The 13,118-nt window shown below is 40.6% G+C and overlaps 1 protein-coding gene across 1 annotated transcript in view; it reads right to left on the bottom strand.

Annotated features, from left to right (window-relative positions):
• Nucleotides 1–13,118, bottom strand: part of KCNB2 (potassium voltage-gated channel subfamily B member 2) — a 194,427-nt gene that overhangs the window by 153,464 nt on the left and 27,845 nt on the right. The gene's annotated exons all lie outside the window — the stretch shown is intronic.

Here is a 13,118-nt window from a genome sequence, read left to right as displayed (position 1 = left end):
GATACTCAGGCTACACAAAACTGACCAGAAAAAAAAAAAAAAAAGAAAAAAAAAGGAGAAGTTTAATTTCAGATTCTGCATCACTGAATCAAAGCCAAACATCTGAGGGGATGGAGGACCTGGCTGTAGTCTTGGAGTATTTAAAGTGTGACAAGTAGCTTTGTGAACAGTCATAATCAAAAATAGCGCTGTGCAGGTGTGATGCTTGCATGCTGTATGTGAGAAGCAACTCTTGAGTAATAAAAGAGGCAAAGAAAATAGTATTTTTGTTACTTCCATTGCCAGACCATGCTTTGATCTATATAAATATACTAGTTATTTCTGTGTAAGGCTGATTCATTTCTTAACAGCATATCCCACAATATAAAGCTTGGATACTATACCCCTGATGGAAATCAAGAACCTGGAAAATGACCAGAGGATAATGTAACCAGTCTTACAGAGGATCCAGATCATTCATATAAATGAGGGTGCATCACAGCGTTTTTTGTTGTTTGTTTTTTTTTTTCCCCCCCCCCCTTGCATTATCACATTGTCACAATCTCTATGAATCCATTCTAATTTTCCCCAAAATGTAGTAAAATTTTTTGATGTATTTTGCATTTCTGTACCTGTGACTATATGGAATTCCATTTAACAGTGAATAGTTTAAAATAATTCAGCATGTTTTGAAATTAGTTGACTGAATTTGAAACTTGATGCCAGATGAATTATAAAGTCAATCACTTCTCCATGAAACTATCAACTGAACTGAGTCTTACCTGAGTGATGTTTCAAGGACTTAGAAAAAAAAAAAAAAAGGTTTTGATGAGCGCTGTTTGCTCATTTCACAGGTGGATCATGAGACCAAAAAAGTGCTGTATCTCAGCACTTCTATCTCAGCACATCTCTGTCTCACTAAACCAATCACTTGTACTTAGATGATGAATTTTAATAGAGGAATTGCAGTTAGGTACATGCTAAAGTTCACACCAAATAATATGTACAAAAATACACACAAAAAGCCAAAAGGAACATGATGAAAAGAATAAGATATTCCCTCTTCCTTCTGTAGAAAATATCTTATTTATTTATTTATTTATTTATTTATTTTTAATGTTAACTCTCACAGATTCAGAGACCAGCTATGACAATTTCTGAGAAATGTGGTATGTTGTATTCATGTCACCAAACATACTGTTTTGTTGATATACTGCAGTGGAGCAGCTCTTGGGAAGGAGCACGCCTTTGTGTGACTAGTTGCAACCATGTTCTTCAGAAGCTAAGGACAGTTTAAAAAGAAAAGAAAACAAAAAAGGCATAAGTATAACTTTTGCTGTCTCCCAATATCTGGCTAAGTTTCTCTGGAATGCACTTTGTTTACTGCTGTGCACTTAAGCAAGGCATCGTAGCCCATTAGATGATGGATATTCACTGAGACAAATGTAAGTCATTTATTTCAGCACAAATCAAAGATGCTCTTTCCAAAGGATCCTCAAAGCTTTGTGCCAAATCCAGTTCTTTCCTATCAGTATTTTGGAAAAGCTGCAGCTTTCATCCAGACAGAAGAGGATGGGAGAAGCTATGCAGACAATTGACCCTGTTGCCTAAGGACAAGAAAACTGAATGGTCTCCTGAACACAGTTAATGTGGAGCAGGACACCAAAGACTGCTTTGTCCTCCATTTCTCATACATCTGTTAAAGCCAGGCCTGATGCTGTTAAGCTTTTGTGAGCTGCATTTGGTGATGCAACACTGGAACTTAGCAAATCCCTAAATTCTTACCAGTGCCAGGCAAGTGCTCTGCACGAGGTACCAAGATGCTGAACCAAGACGCATACCTGAACCTTGAGCTCTTTCTGTGGTCTGTGGAGAGGGGCATGTTACCCAAGGCTGTGCTCCTATTTGCCTGGCTGTGGAATAGGCTCAGAGAAAACCTGTCTCCTGACTCAGCCATCTTGGCTTGGGTGCTGAAGATGAGATGAATCCTTAGCTCTCCTGCTGCAGTTCCCTTTGCAGGGCTGGAACTAGAGAGCCAGTTCAGCTCCCAGCAACAGGATTCCTGCTGACATAAAGGAGGGCTGAGTTCTGTCTGCTGCAGATTTTTTCATCAGCAGTGTTGCAAAATAATCCAGCTGAGCCACTGTTTTCAGAAATAAATTAAACATCTCAAAATTAAAGCTGAGAACAAGATTCAGACACCTAAGTAAAATTCAATTAACATAAAACAGTTTGGGGCCAGTTTAAATGGTTCACCTTTACCCTTCCACTCTACAATTTTTGCAAGTCTGAAAACAAACCTTGGAGGAAACACTCCTTCCACAGGTTGTTATTTCAGCAATAACAGAAGCTGCAGTAACAGTAGTTCGGTTTAGAATAACTTTTAGCTACTGAGTACTTAAGGAAAAATATTACAAAACAGGACACCCTGGGATTTATGTCAAAAACATTTCTTAAGGAACTGCTTATGTTTTCTGCTCTTCTCCACAAGTGCTAGAAACTGCTGACAAGGATTGTAGCTGAATATATACATATTTATGCACACAAGCACAAACTTTTATACACATACGTATAAAAATACAGCACTCCAAATCTTTCCAAACAGAATAGACATACTATAGCTATAATTGAAGAAGCTTACAGGGTCTTACTGATACACAATTTTCTAGAATATTTTTCTAGCAATGGATTATAGGATAAGTCTCTTCAAACATAAAAATAAAAAGGAGAGGTCACGGCAAAGAAACAAATGGGAATCAATTCTAAAATACAGAAAGCCCTAGCTCTATGACCTGAGTGCTCTGGATTCAGTTAGAAGTTCAGAGAAAGAAAAAAAAAAGTCATCTAAAGAAAGGGCCTGCTATCTTTGGTGCTCACACCTGTCTAGGGCAGTCCAGTGCTGTAAAAGTCAATGTGAATGTAGGGTGGCATGATGAGTACATACCTGCTATGCCCATGCATTCCGTGTAGTTGAGTTCAGAGCCAGACCTGAGGGGATCATACATCTCGTTCCAGTACAGGGCTGGGGCTTCTGTCCTTGGCTGGGGACCTGGAGGCTTCCTGTGAGATGCTGCTGAGATTGCTGGTCCAGTCACCTACCTCAGCAGCACCACTGCAGGGCAGAGGCTGTGCTGCCACCCTGCTTCTGGGCTCTGTGTAGGGAACCTTTCATGCCTTCTACAGTTCTTTTGTCAACCAAAATTATACATCAGACCTTTTGGCTTTGTACAATGTCTTTAGGCATTGTGCCATTATAAAATGTTGGTGAATGGGATTACTTCCTATCACATGACCTGCTAACACTTCAAATGTTCTTTTGATTTCCCTTTTATTTGCACAAGTTGTTAGCCTAAAGAGCCAGACACCATGTCATTTTCCCTCACACAGATCACCTTATTTTCTATTGTTAGAGAAACCAAACCACCGCATATTATGTCAAGTGACATTTCTTAAATGCCATAAGATATACAAAAAAGCCTGTTCTTTTCTGTTTTAGATTGATACCTCAATTTCTGTTGGATTTCATTGCACTGAAATACTTAAGTCTACTGGGTAATAAATATTCCCTACTAACCCTTTGAAAAATCTCTATATGTAGACTAAAATTTGTTCCAAAGACATTAGATTCTGAAGGACAAACAATTGAGAGATTATTTTTCTTCAGCAGATTTTCCAATCACATACAGCCTGTGCTTCACTACCTGAGTATATAATGAAGTCCTACAAAACCTGTCATATTTCAGTAGCTCTGCACTGCTGGAATGGAATTTTTTATGAAATCAGTGGCAAGAAAGTTTTAAATGCAAGAGTCAATATACAGAAACCACAAGCTACACTCATGGTATTTTAAGCATTGCCATATTTGTACTTACAGAATTTAATCTATTTTAAATCCAATACAAACAATAAAAGTTTCATTGATAAGAGAATTTTGAAAAGTGTGGATTTTGCCTCTTGGAACACAGAGTGAGGGAGGAAATCACTGGACTGTAACATGTTCTGTAGTCTGAACTTATTCTTTGTGGCTGTCAAATTTTATCCAGTCACATATCTGTCTGAGGAACTGCAGGCAAGGAGTAATTGCCTTCCAAATGAATCTTGTTTTTTAGCTAACCTCTAATGAAATCAGCATCATAGGACAGAAGGAGCACTGCTGCACGATATGAGGGGGAAGATTTCCACATCAGCTTTTCCTGAAAGCAGGTCCGACATAAGACACTCCCTAACATGCGCCTGCTCAATATTTGCTTTCCACAAGGACTGTTACGATTAATGAGGGATCATTTCTTTGCTATTTGTCAATGATTCACACTAGCATTCAAAAGAAAAACATTCTCCTCTATTTCTCTACAAATATTTTATTACCCCAAGAAAGCCTAGTAGCTAAATGTTTTCAAGGCACAAAAAAAGTCAAAACCACAACAGCCTCATAAGATCAAAACCTGGCTTTAGCAAAGAAAAGCAATGGTATCTTGTGTAGATTCAATGATGTAGCAAAGATGCTAACCAGCTGTCAGGGAGGAAAGCAGCATTGTCTTCCGCATTGTTAGAAATGGGCCCCAGCTGTGCCTTATCACCGGCCTCCTAACAAACCTAGCTACTGTGATTTGGGGGGGGCGGCATATTTTTCTTGACATTTCCCTTGGGTGTCTTTTTATAACTATGTTTCTGCTAATTAACTTCATCTCTGAGCTGTGGAGAGTAACTGCTTCCCCTTCTGACCAGGGATTGACAAAAAGCCCCTACAGTTGCACTTTGATCAACTGTTTGAGTATGAACAGCACAAGGACATGGATTCAATAAATAAACTTGAACAGATGAAATAGCACTGTTAACAGGAAACAAGCAAACAAAACTCATCTCAGAAGCCATTTGACCTTGAAATATCTCAAACATGCTCAGCAATGCCCTCTCAGTCAGAAAATTCCTAGCAGACCAAGATACCAGGACACAAAAAAGGTGAATGAGCATTCCCATAATAACGTGCATGAAAATGTCCATACTGGGGCAGAGCAAACACTCACAGAGCTTCTTGTCACACATCAGGACGCACTCCTTCATTGTGCAGGTAACAGAACACTGACACAGGTTGCCCAGAGAGGTTGCGGAGTCTCCCTCCTTGGAGACCTTTGAAAGCTGCCTGGACATCGTCGGCGTTGGCAAGCACCTCTGGGTGGCCTTGCTTGAGCAGGGGGGTTGGACCAGATGGCCTCCTGAGGTCCCTTCCAACTTCAGCCATTCTGTGGTTCTGTGATTTCCCCCAACACGTACTCCCAATCCCAGAAACCCAGGACTAGGGACTTCCAGAGCTGGAAGTTAAATCCATCTAATTGCACATAACAGCATTCAAGAGATCCATCCTTTATGTTCTTCTCTATTTTCCTTGCTTGGACATGAGTTTCACTTTCTGAAGGCTTACTTATTTTCAATTAAAAAAAAAAAAAAAAAAAAAAACAAAAGAACTCTTAATTAGCTGTTTTACCATTCTAGCTTGCAATATTATTTTTATGTGTTATTGAAAAGGAAAAGGGGGAAAAATATAATGGAAACGGCTCAAGGGTTGAGATAAGGATGGGGAGATCACTCAACAATTATCCTCATGGACAAAACAGACTCAGCGTAGGGAGATTTATATAATTTATTTCCTTTGACTAGCAGACTAGAGCAGTGAGAAACTAAAAGCAAACCAAAAACACCTGCCCCTCTCCCTCCCCATCCCTCTCCCCCACCCTCTCCCCCCGAGTGGCGCAGGGGAAAGGGGAATGGGAGCTGTGGTCAGTCCCTCACACTGTCTCCACCACTCCTTCACAGTCACTGTTTGCCAAGCTCCAAGCAGGGTCCCTTCCATGGGATGCCATCCTTCCCAAACTGAGCCTGTGGGGGCTGCCCACAGGCAGCAGCTCTTCAGAACTGCTCTCACATGGCTCCATACCATGGGGTCCATTCCCCAGGAGCAAACTGCTCCAGCACGGGTTCCCCACAGGCTGCAGCTCTGGCCTGGGGCCTGCTCCTGCGGGGGCTCTCCATGGGCCGCAGCCTCCTCCAGGCCACTTCCACCTGCTCCACCAGGGGCTCTTCCACAGGCTGCATCATGGAGATCTGCTCCATGTGGGACCCATGGGCTGCAGGGGGACAGCCTGCTCCACCAGGGGCCTCTCCACATGCCACAGGGGAACTGCTGCTGAGTGCCTGGAGCACCTCCTGCCCTCCTGCTGCACTGCCCTGGGGGTCTGCAGGGCTGCTTCTCACTCCTCTCTCTCTCCCAGCTGCTGTTGTGCAGCTTTTTTTTTTTTTTTTTTTTTTTTCCCTTCCTTCAATCTGCTCTCCCAGAGGCCCAACCAGCATCACTCCCCAGCTCTGGTCAGCAGTTGGTCCCTTTTGGAGCCAACTGGAGCTGGCTCTGGTCTGACATGGGGCAGCTGCTGGGCTCTGCTCAGAGTTCAGAGGCCACCCCTATAGCCCCCCTGCTACAAAAACTTTGCCACATAAACCCAATGGAGCAGCTTCCTTGGTTTCCTTCAGTTTTCACAACCAGATGCATTGTACAAAGCAATGCATTGTACAGCTGTAGTTTTTCATTCTGTTTGTATCTGGGATTCTGGGTTAGTCCTCATATAGTGAGCTCTTTACTCCTAATGTGTGCAAGCTTCCCTCCAATGCTGGGACTTAATCTGCCATTCATATATATACTTTGTAGCCTGACATTACAGGTTGATGAGTTTCCTTTAGGTAAGTATCTGGAACTAATTTGGGTAACATCCTTGAATATAGTTAGGCATTTCACTTTACACACTTCATATATATATATAGATAATAAGTTTGCATATCACCCTAACATCTGTTGGTTTATCTGTTTTTACATATCCGGATTAGTAACAACTTTGTCAACACTGTCTTTTTGCTTTTCTTTAAATTCAGTTGACCTTTGAATTAAGGCGAGAGCTTTTTCTACTTCCCATCTACTTGATGGTCATCCATTAGTTTAGTAATTTTTACCCATTCCACTTTAAAATTTCAAAATTTGAAAAAACAAAACAAAACAACAGCAAACAAAACAAAACAAAACAAAACAAACAAACAAACAAAAAAAACTCACAAGCTCACTGCTTGACAAATTTGTTATTGCTATTTTACCGCACCACATCTTGACCTGACATTACATAGGACTTGCTTTCTGTGCATAGTGAAGCTACATCATCCTCTACAGTGAATCTTAAATTGCTTCAACATTTTCTCAACTCACAGCTGTCTTTTGGTTACTAAAAACATTCACAGCAATGCAGAAAATGCATCATGGATCTTGTCTAAACCCCGGAAACTTCCTCTCTTAACAGCAGGTCATATTTTCACTTGCAAAACCAGTAGGCAAGAGACCATCCTGTATGGCTTATGTTTTATTATCACTATCTGTCTCTCTGAGAAAGGAAAATCTGGCAGCTCTGGGCCTTTCTGATGCGTCGTTGTGACAATAACTATACCTTAATTTTCCACTTGAAACCACAGTTGAGGGGAAGCATTGCTGGAAACATCTGGTAAGCAAGGGAAGAAAGAAAAATCTGATATAATCTCACTATTTCTCTCCCTCATCACAATGACATTTCCACAGCTTCAGCTTTGCTACACAAGTATGTCTTTACACTCATAAACAGGCAGTGTCAGGCAGTCAAACCTTAATACTCTGGGCACGTTACAGGTCCATTAGTGTTAGATTATGGTCCAGGGGCTGGAAAGCAATGGGGAGACCTGCCTGCTGGAAATTCTTACATCTCTGACAAGTTTCATGCTTAAAATACACAGTTCATGACACCCTGGAGAGATATTATGATGGGCTCTAACTCCCCTTCAGGAAAGGAGCATCCAAGCTCCCCACACACACCCACAGCCCAGCCTGGGCCCATTAAAATCACTGTCTCTGTACAGAAGAAACTCAAATTGTCATGAATGGAGATCAGACCAACACCAGACACTCCTAAAGACTAGTGTCCTTTTGCAAAGAAGGAGTGAGGAGCTCATGAGGGGAACGGAGGGGCAGGGGCTGAGCTCTGCTTTCTGAGGACAGTGACAGGACCTGAAGGAACGGCATGGAGTTGGGACAGAGGAGGGTCAGGCTGGGTGTTAAGGAAAGGTTCTTCACCCAGAAAGTGGTCAGGCACTGGGACAGGCTGCCCAGGGCAGTGGTCACAGCACCAAGCCTGCTGGAGTTCAAAAAGTGTTTGGACAATGCTCTCAGACACCCTTTTTTTGGGTGGTCCTGTGTGGATCCAGGCGTTGGACTTGATGGTCCCTGTGGGTCTCTTCCAAATTGGGATATTCTATGATATATGAAAGAGTACTTTAGCTAAAAACAAAGTACTTACTTTAATGCAAAAGATAACTAAGTAAGGGTGTGCAAATTTCAAGTAAACTCATGTTCTCCTAGTGGCTCTTTCTGACTGTAAAACAACTCTCTCAGTTTAACAAACATCTGATCCCATCTGATGAGCTGCAAGAGCTTAATAATATAACTGGTCTGAGACTGCTTGAAGGATGGGACTTGCTGCTCTTCTGAATACAAAAGAACCTGACAGCACTCATTATAAGTTCAGCTAATTCAAAGTACACTGGAAAAGTATGCAGGTTGCAGCCTTTTAAAGAAGGTGTTTCACTTCTGCTTGCTGGACATAAAGAATTTTCAAGTTAACAGACCAGAACAGAATGATGGTGGTTATTGATATGGATCTAAAGCAAAATCTGGATGCATCTTTCTTGCCCTTTTATCTTTGCTCTTAACATTCCTTTTTCTTTTCCCACCTACAAAGTCTTTTTTATTGACTTTTTATATTGACTTTAAATTAAATATTAATCCACTTTTCATGCTACACTGTAGAAATCTGATCAAAGGCAAATGGTTGCTATGATAAGCAGCAGTCAAATTCCATAAGTATAATGTAATATATAAATTTTCTTTTAAACAATAGCAGTGGGCTGAGCATGTCAAAAGACTCTAGGATCAATCAGTATGTATGTCATTACACAGACAGACTCCTAACATAATGGCTAAATTATCTTATTTCCCATTAAAATAAATAGAAACAACACATCTGAGTCCCTTAGACCTGTATGCCTGAAAATCTCTGCCAACATTATCAAACAAGGACATTATTTAATTTGTAATGGTACAGGAGGATAAACTCTGCCTGTCTTCTCAAGGCTAACATATGTGCAACCAGATTTCCATTTCCATGGGAAAAAAAAAAAAAAAAAAAAAAAGGCTGTCCAGGTGTGTTGGGGACTGTTGAGGACATAGGACATTAGAGATTTGAGTCCAGCTCCCTGCTTTGTCCTGGACTTGCTGTATGACCTTAAAGTTATGGTACTGTACGTCACTTCCACATTTGTACATTTTGTACTTCTCTGCTCTGCCAAACTACTGTAAATCTTGATTCACTCAATATCACAAGGCACTTTGTACTAAAACAATGACATCAGGGACAGATGAGAGCATACATCCACATGTCCATATTTAATTTGTAAGCAAGGCTCATTAATTTTACTCCCAAATACTCTAAAATGTTGATGCTTTCTTTAATAGATGCCTTTTCACCATAGAGGTGAGCTTGTGACACTTAATCTTTACAAGGAGTGACAAGGAGCACAAAAGAGCTCACAAGATCAAATTAAATTTTTCTCAAGCAAGCTGTATGTGCCTCACTGGGGTACCTTTGGGCTGGAGCAGTGACATGCTTAGGTAACCTCACACAGCTGCAAAGCACCTCACTTTGAGCAGTATTTTTTATAAGCCCATACCCAACACATGAGCTGTCAGTAAACATAAGGGAACACTTGTCCCTTGCTTAGTTTAAAATTCTGTGTTACACAGTTGGAGAAAACACTGATTTGCTTTCACAGAATGAATAAGCTTACTCACAAGCAGGTTAGTTGTCAAACCATCTCTCATATAGCTTTCACTATGCTCTAAATAACTCCAGATAGCTGTCACTATGCTCTGTGGTCTTAAGGTGGCCTACAGGAAAGCTGAAGGAGGACTCTTTGTCAAGCAGTGTAGAGATAGGACAAGGGGGGTGGCTTTAAACTGAAAGAGGGTAGGTTTAGGTTAGTTATAAGAAGGAAATTCTTTATTATGAGGGTGGTGAGGCACTGGCACAAGCTGTCCAGAGGAGCTGTGGATGCCCCATCCCTGGAGGTGTTCAAGACCAGGTTGGATGGGGCCTTGAGCAACCTGGTCTGGTGGGAGGTGTTCCTGCCCATGGTAAGGGGGTTGTAACTGGGTGATCTTTAAGGTACCTTCCAACCCAAACCATTCAGTGATTCTGTTCTGGAATTTTGTGCTAGGAATTAAGACATGGCAAACTGAAGAAACTTTGCATTAAATCATATGGACATTAGCTTTGTTTTCTAACCAAAAGGCCTGACAACAGAACCAGAAAGTTATGTAAGATATCTAGCTAGGGATTTTGGCAATAAATAATATAGCCAGTGCTTTTAGACAAAAAAAAAAAAAAAAAAAAAAAAAAAAAAAAAAAAAAAAGTATGTATTTTCATTTCTTCAGCATACTTAGACATTAGTCACTATTTCTCATTTACTCCCTATCTTATACTTGGTCTTCTTTTCTGCTGATCTCTTATCTCTTCTAGCCTTGTGGAAATTATCCAATGACTTTGACTACCTATTGCATTTTTCTTGAACCCTTACCATATGAAATAATGTCAGCCCTATAGCTCAAAAATAAAGCTACCAAAAAGGATGCAAACATAGCTATACAAATTACATGAGTTATTCCAACTAATATGCATCTTGCTGCAGATACATGTCTCCTCTGTAACATAGGACAGTCCAGTCACTGCACTGATCCCTTGCTCCATCCCCAGGGCAGCTCATCTCTGAAATGGGCTGCAGTTAGGCTGCCTCCAAAGAAAGACCTTAGCTTGTGCAGTGCCCTTCTGCTGCACAGCGGCTGAGCTGAGGCTCTCAGCATCACTCAGGGCACTAGCCTGGGGATTTTTTTTATGGTCATAGGACTAGAGTGGAGATTATATACTGTTGTGCAAACAAAACAGTATTCACTGGCACAACTGCTACCACAGATTTTATGTGGAAAGGGAATAAAAGACTGTCTTTACTGTTCAGGCACAACCTGGCTCTGTGCTTTACTTCTTTTTGATCTATTATCTCACTCCATTTTTTCAGAGTACTGTAAATCTCCTATAACAACAACTGTGTTTCAAAATAGCACCCCTAAGCCTAGGAAATCTACCTTATCTGTGACAACTCACCAAACAATGAAGTATTTAACATCATTGTATAAATTTATCAGGCTTCTTCATCCACTTAAAAATGTATTTTCTTTTTTTTTTTTTTTCTTTAAGTACTGTATCCTGTTACAGCAGTTCCTACCAGAGCCAGTATAAGCACTTCAGCAGACTTAGGTGAACATCTCTCTGGAGGGGAGGTTTCACCTTAGATAAGTTTTGAAACAGCAGTTAAAGTAATATTAAAAATGTATATTTTAGCAAAAATGGTAAAAATATTTTGAGTCTTCTACTTAGACCTTAATAAAACAGAAATACAACACTGTAGCATTTTGCTTGACTCCTTTCTAATTAGCATAGGGAAAAAAATCGTACTTATACAGAAATAGGGGATAAAAAGGGAAAATTCAGATAAAAAACATTATTTTTCTTTTGAGTTTTATTCAGGTACCTCTGTGCAGGCTCAGTGTCATTTCTGTGACCATGTGACCATGTTATCTGCCTATGACAGGACAGTGAAGGAGACAACCTCTGCTTTCATCAGCAGTGCCTCAGCTAGACCAAGCAGTGATTCCTGTATGGTGGTGTGTGTGCACTGACCTGCACAGGGATTTCCCCATTATTGTGTGTCTTTGAAGGGTTTCTCCTCCCAAAAAGAATGCTCTTCAGCTCAGTCCATCTCTCAACAGGTTATGTCCCTCTTTGGATAACTGGAATATGAGCAAAGGTTCAGAGATTTTGTAGGTTTTCTTCCCATCTTCCCCTTTAAAAAGAGAAGGGAGAAGGAATGAAAGAGAATTACAGTTCTGCCTTCTGCTTGCAGTGAGGGAGGTGGGCTCTCCTGCAGCTTGCACGTGTGCTTTCAGCTTGACTTCACAGGCAGAAAGCATCTGTGCCCGCACAGTGCCCAGGGCAGCTGTATGGTCCCTCTCTGGAGCAGCCCAGAGGGATGACACCTCCATGAAAGAAAGGCAGCAAAAACACTCTGTGAGCAACTGTGTTCTGCCAACCACTTCTCTGTCACACACAGCCTCCTTTTCTGGAAGCTGGCCTTAGGTAAGGCTAGTTTTTGTTTCTAAATCAAAACAGGAAGGAAAGAGATGATGCTGGAGTTACAAATGCTGAAGTTAAATTACTGTGAATGAGGAATTTTTGGAAAGTAAGTATCAGACGTGTTAGCAAGAACTCAGTGCAATAATGGATACTTCCAACATTAGGCTTACATTTTCAAACTAAATTTTTTATTTTTAAATACTGACAGAAATCAGCTCAAGAGGAAAGGAGACCTGTGAGTCAGACATGCCAACTCTCTTCAAAGGAGGCTCATTTGCTTTCAGAAATAACAGAGAAACATTTCAGAGAGCTTATCCTCCACACAGATGTTACTAACATCAATGACATAATATTGTAGTAAAAGTTGTCACACTATTCTGTCCCTGCTGGTGTTAGCAAATACTGAGAAAGCTTCCTAAAGAGTACATCTACTCCTCATCTATTTTCTGTATAGCACAATCATCACACAGAAAATCCTCCTCCGTCCAAGACTTCTTATCTCCAATCAGCTACACTACTTAAAATTTTAACATACTTAATGTATCTGAAAGTACACATGCAGGTATGTAAAAAACCACATTGTTTCTTCCTGAATCAAAAGACTGAAAAAGGTTCTGAAAAACTAAGAGGAATTATTCACACCCCAACTATCATTGTAGCAACAACATAATGTTGGGTTAATTTCCTATATGTAGCTTAAAATTTAATCCATGCACACCAACTTCATCATTGGGCAGCAGAATATAACTGCCTAAAATTCTGATTACAATAAACTGAAGCATGTGTAAGGATTGACCTGAGGGTTAAATACTGGCTAAAACACTGATAAAATATAA

Source organism: Aythya ferina (assembly GCF_964211825.1).
Source record: "Aythya ferina genome assembly, chromosome: 2".
Lineage (NCBI taxonomy): Eukaryota > Metazoa > Chordata > Aves > Anseriformes > Anatidae > Aythya > Aythya ferina.
The sequence above is the reverse complement of the archived record's forward strand: the minus strand, read 5'-3'. Positions and strand labels throughout refer to the sequence as shown.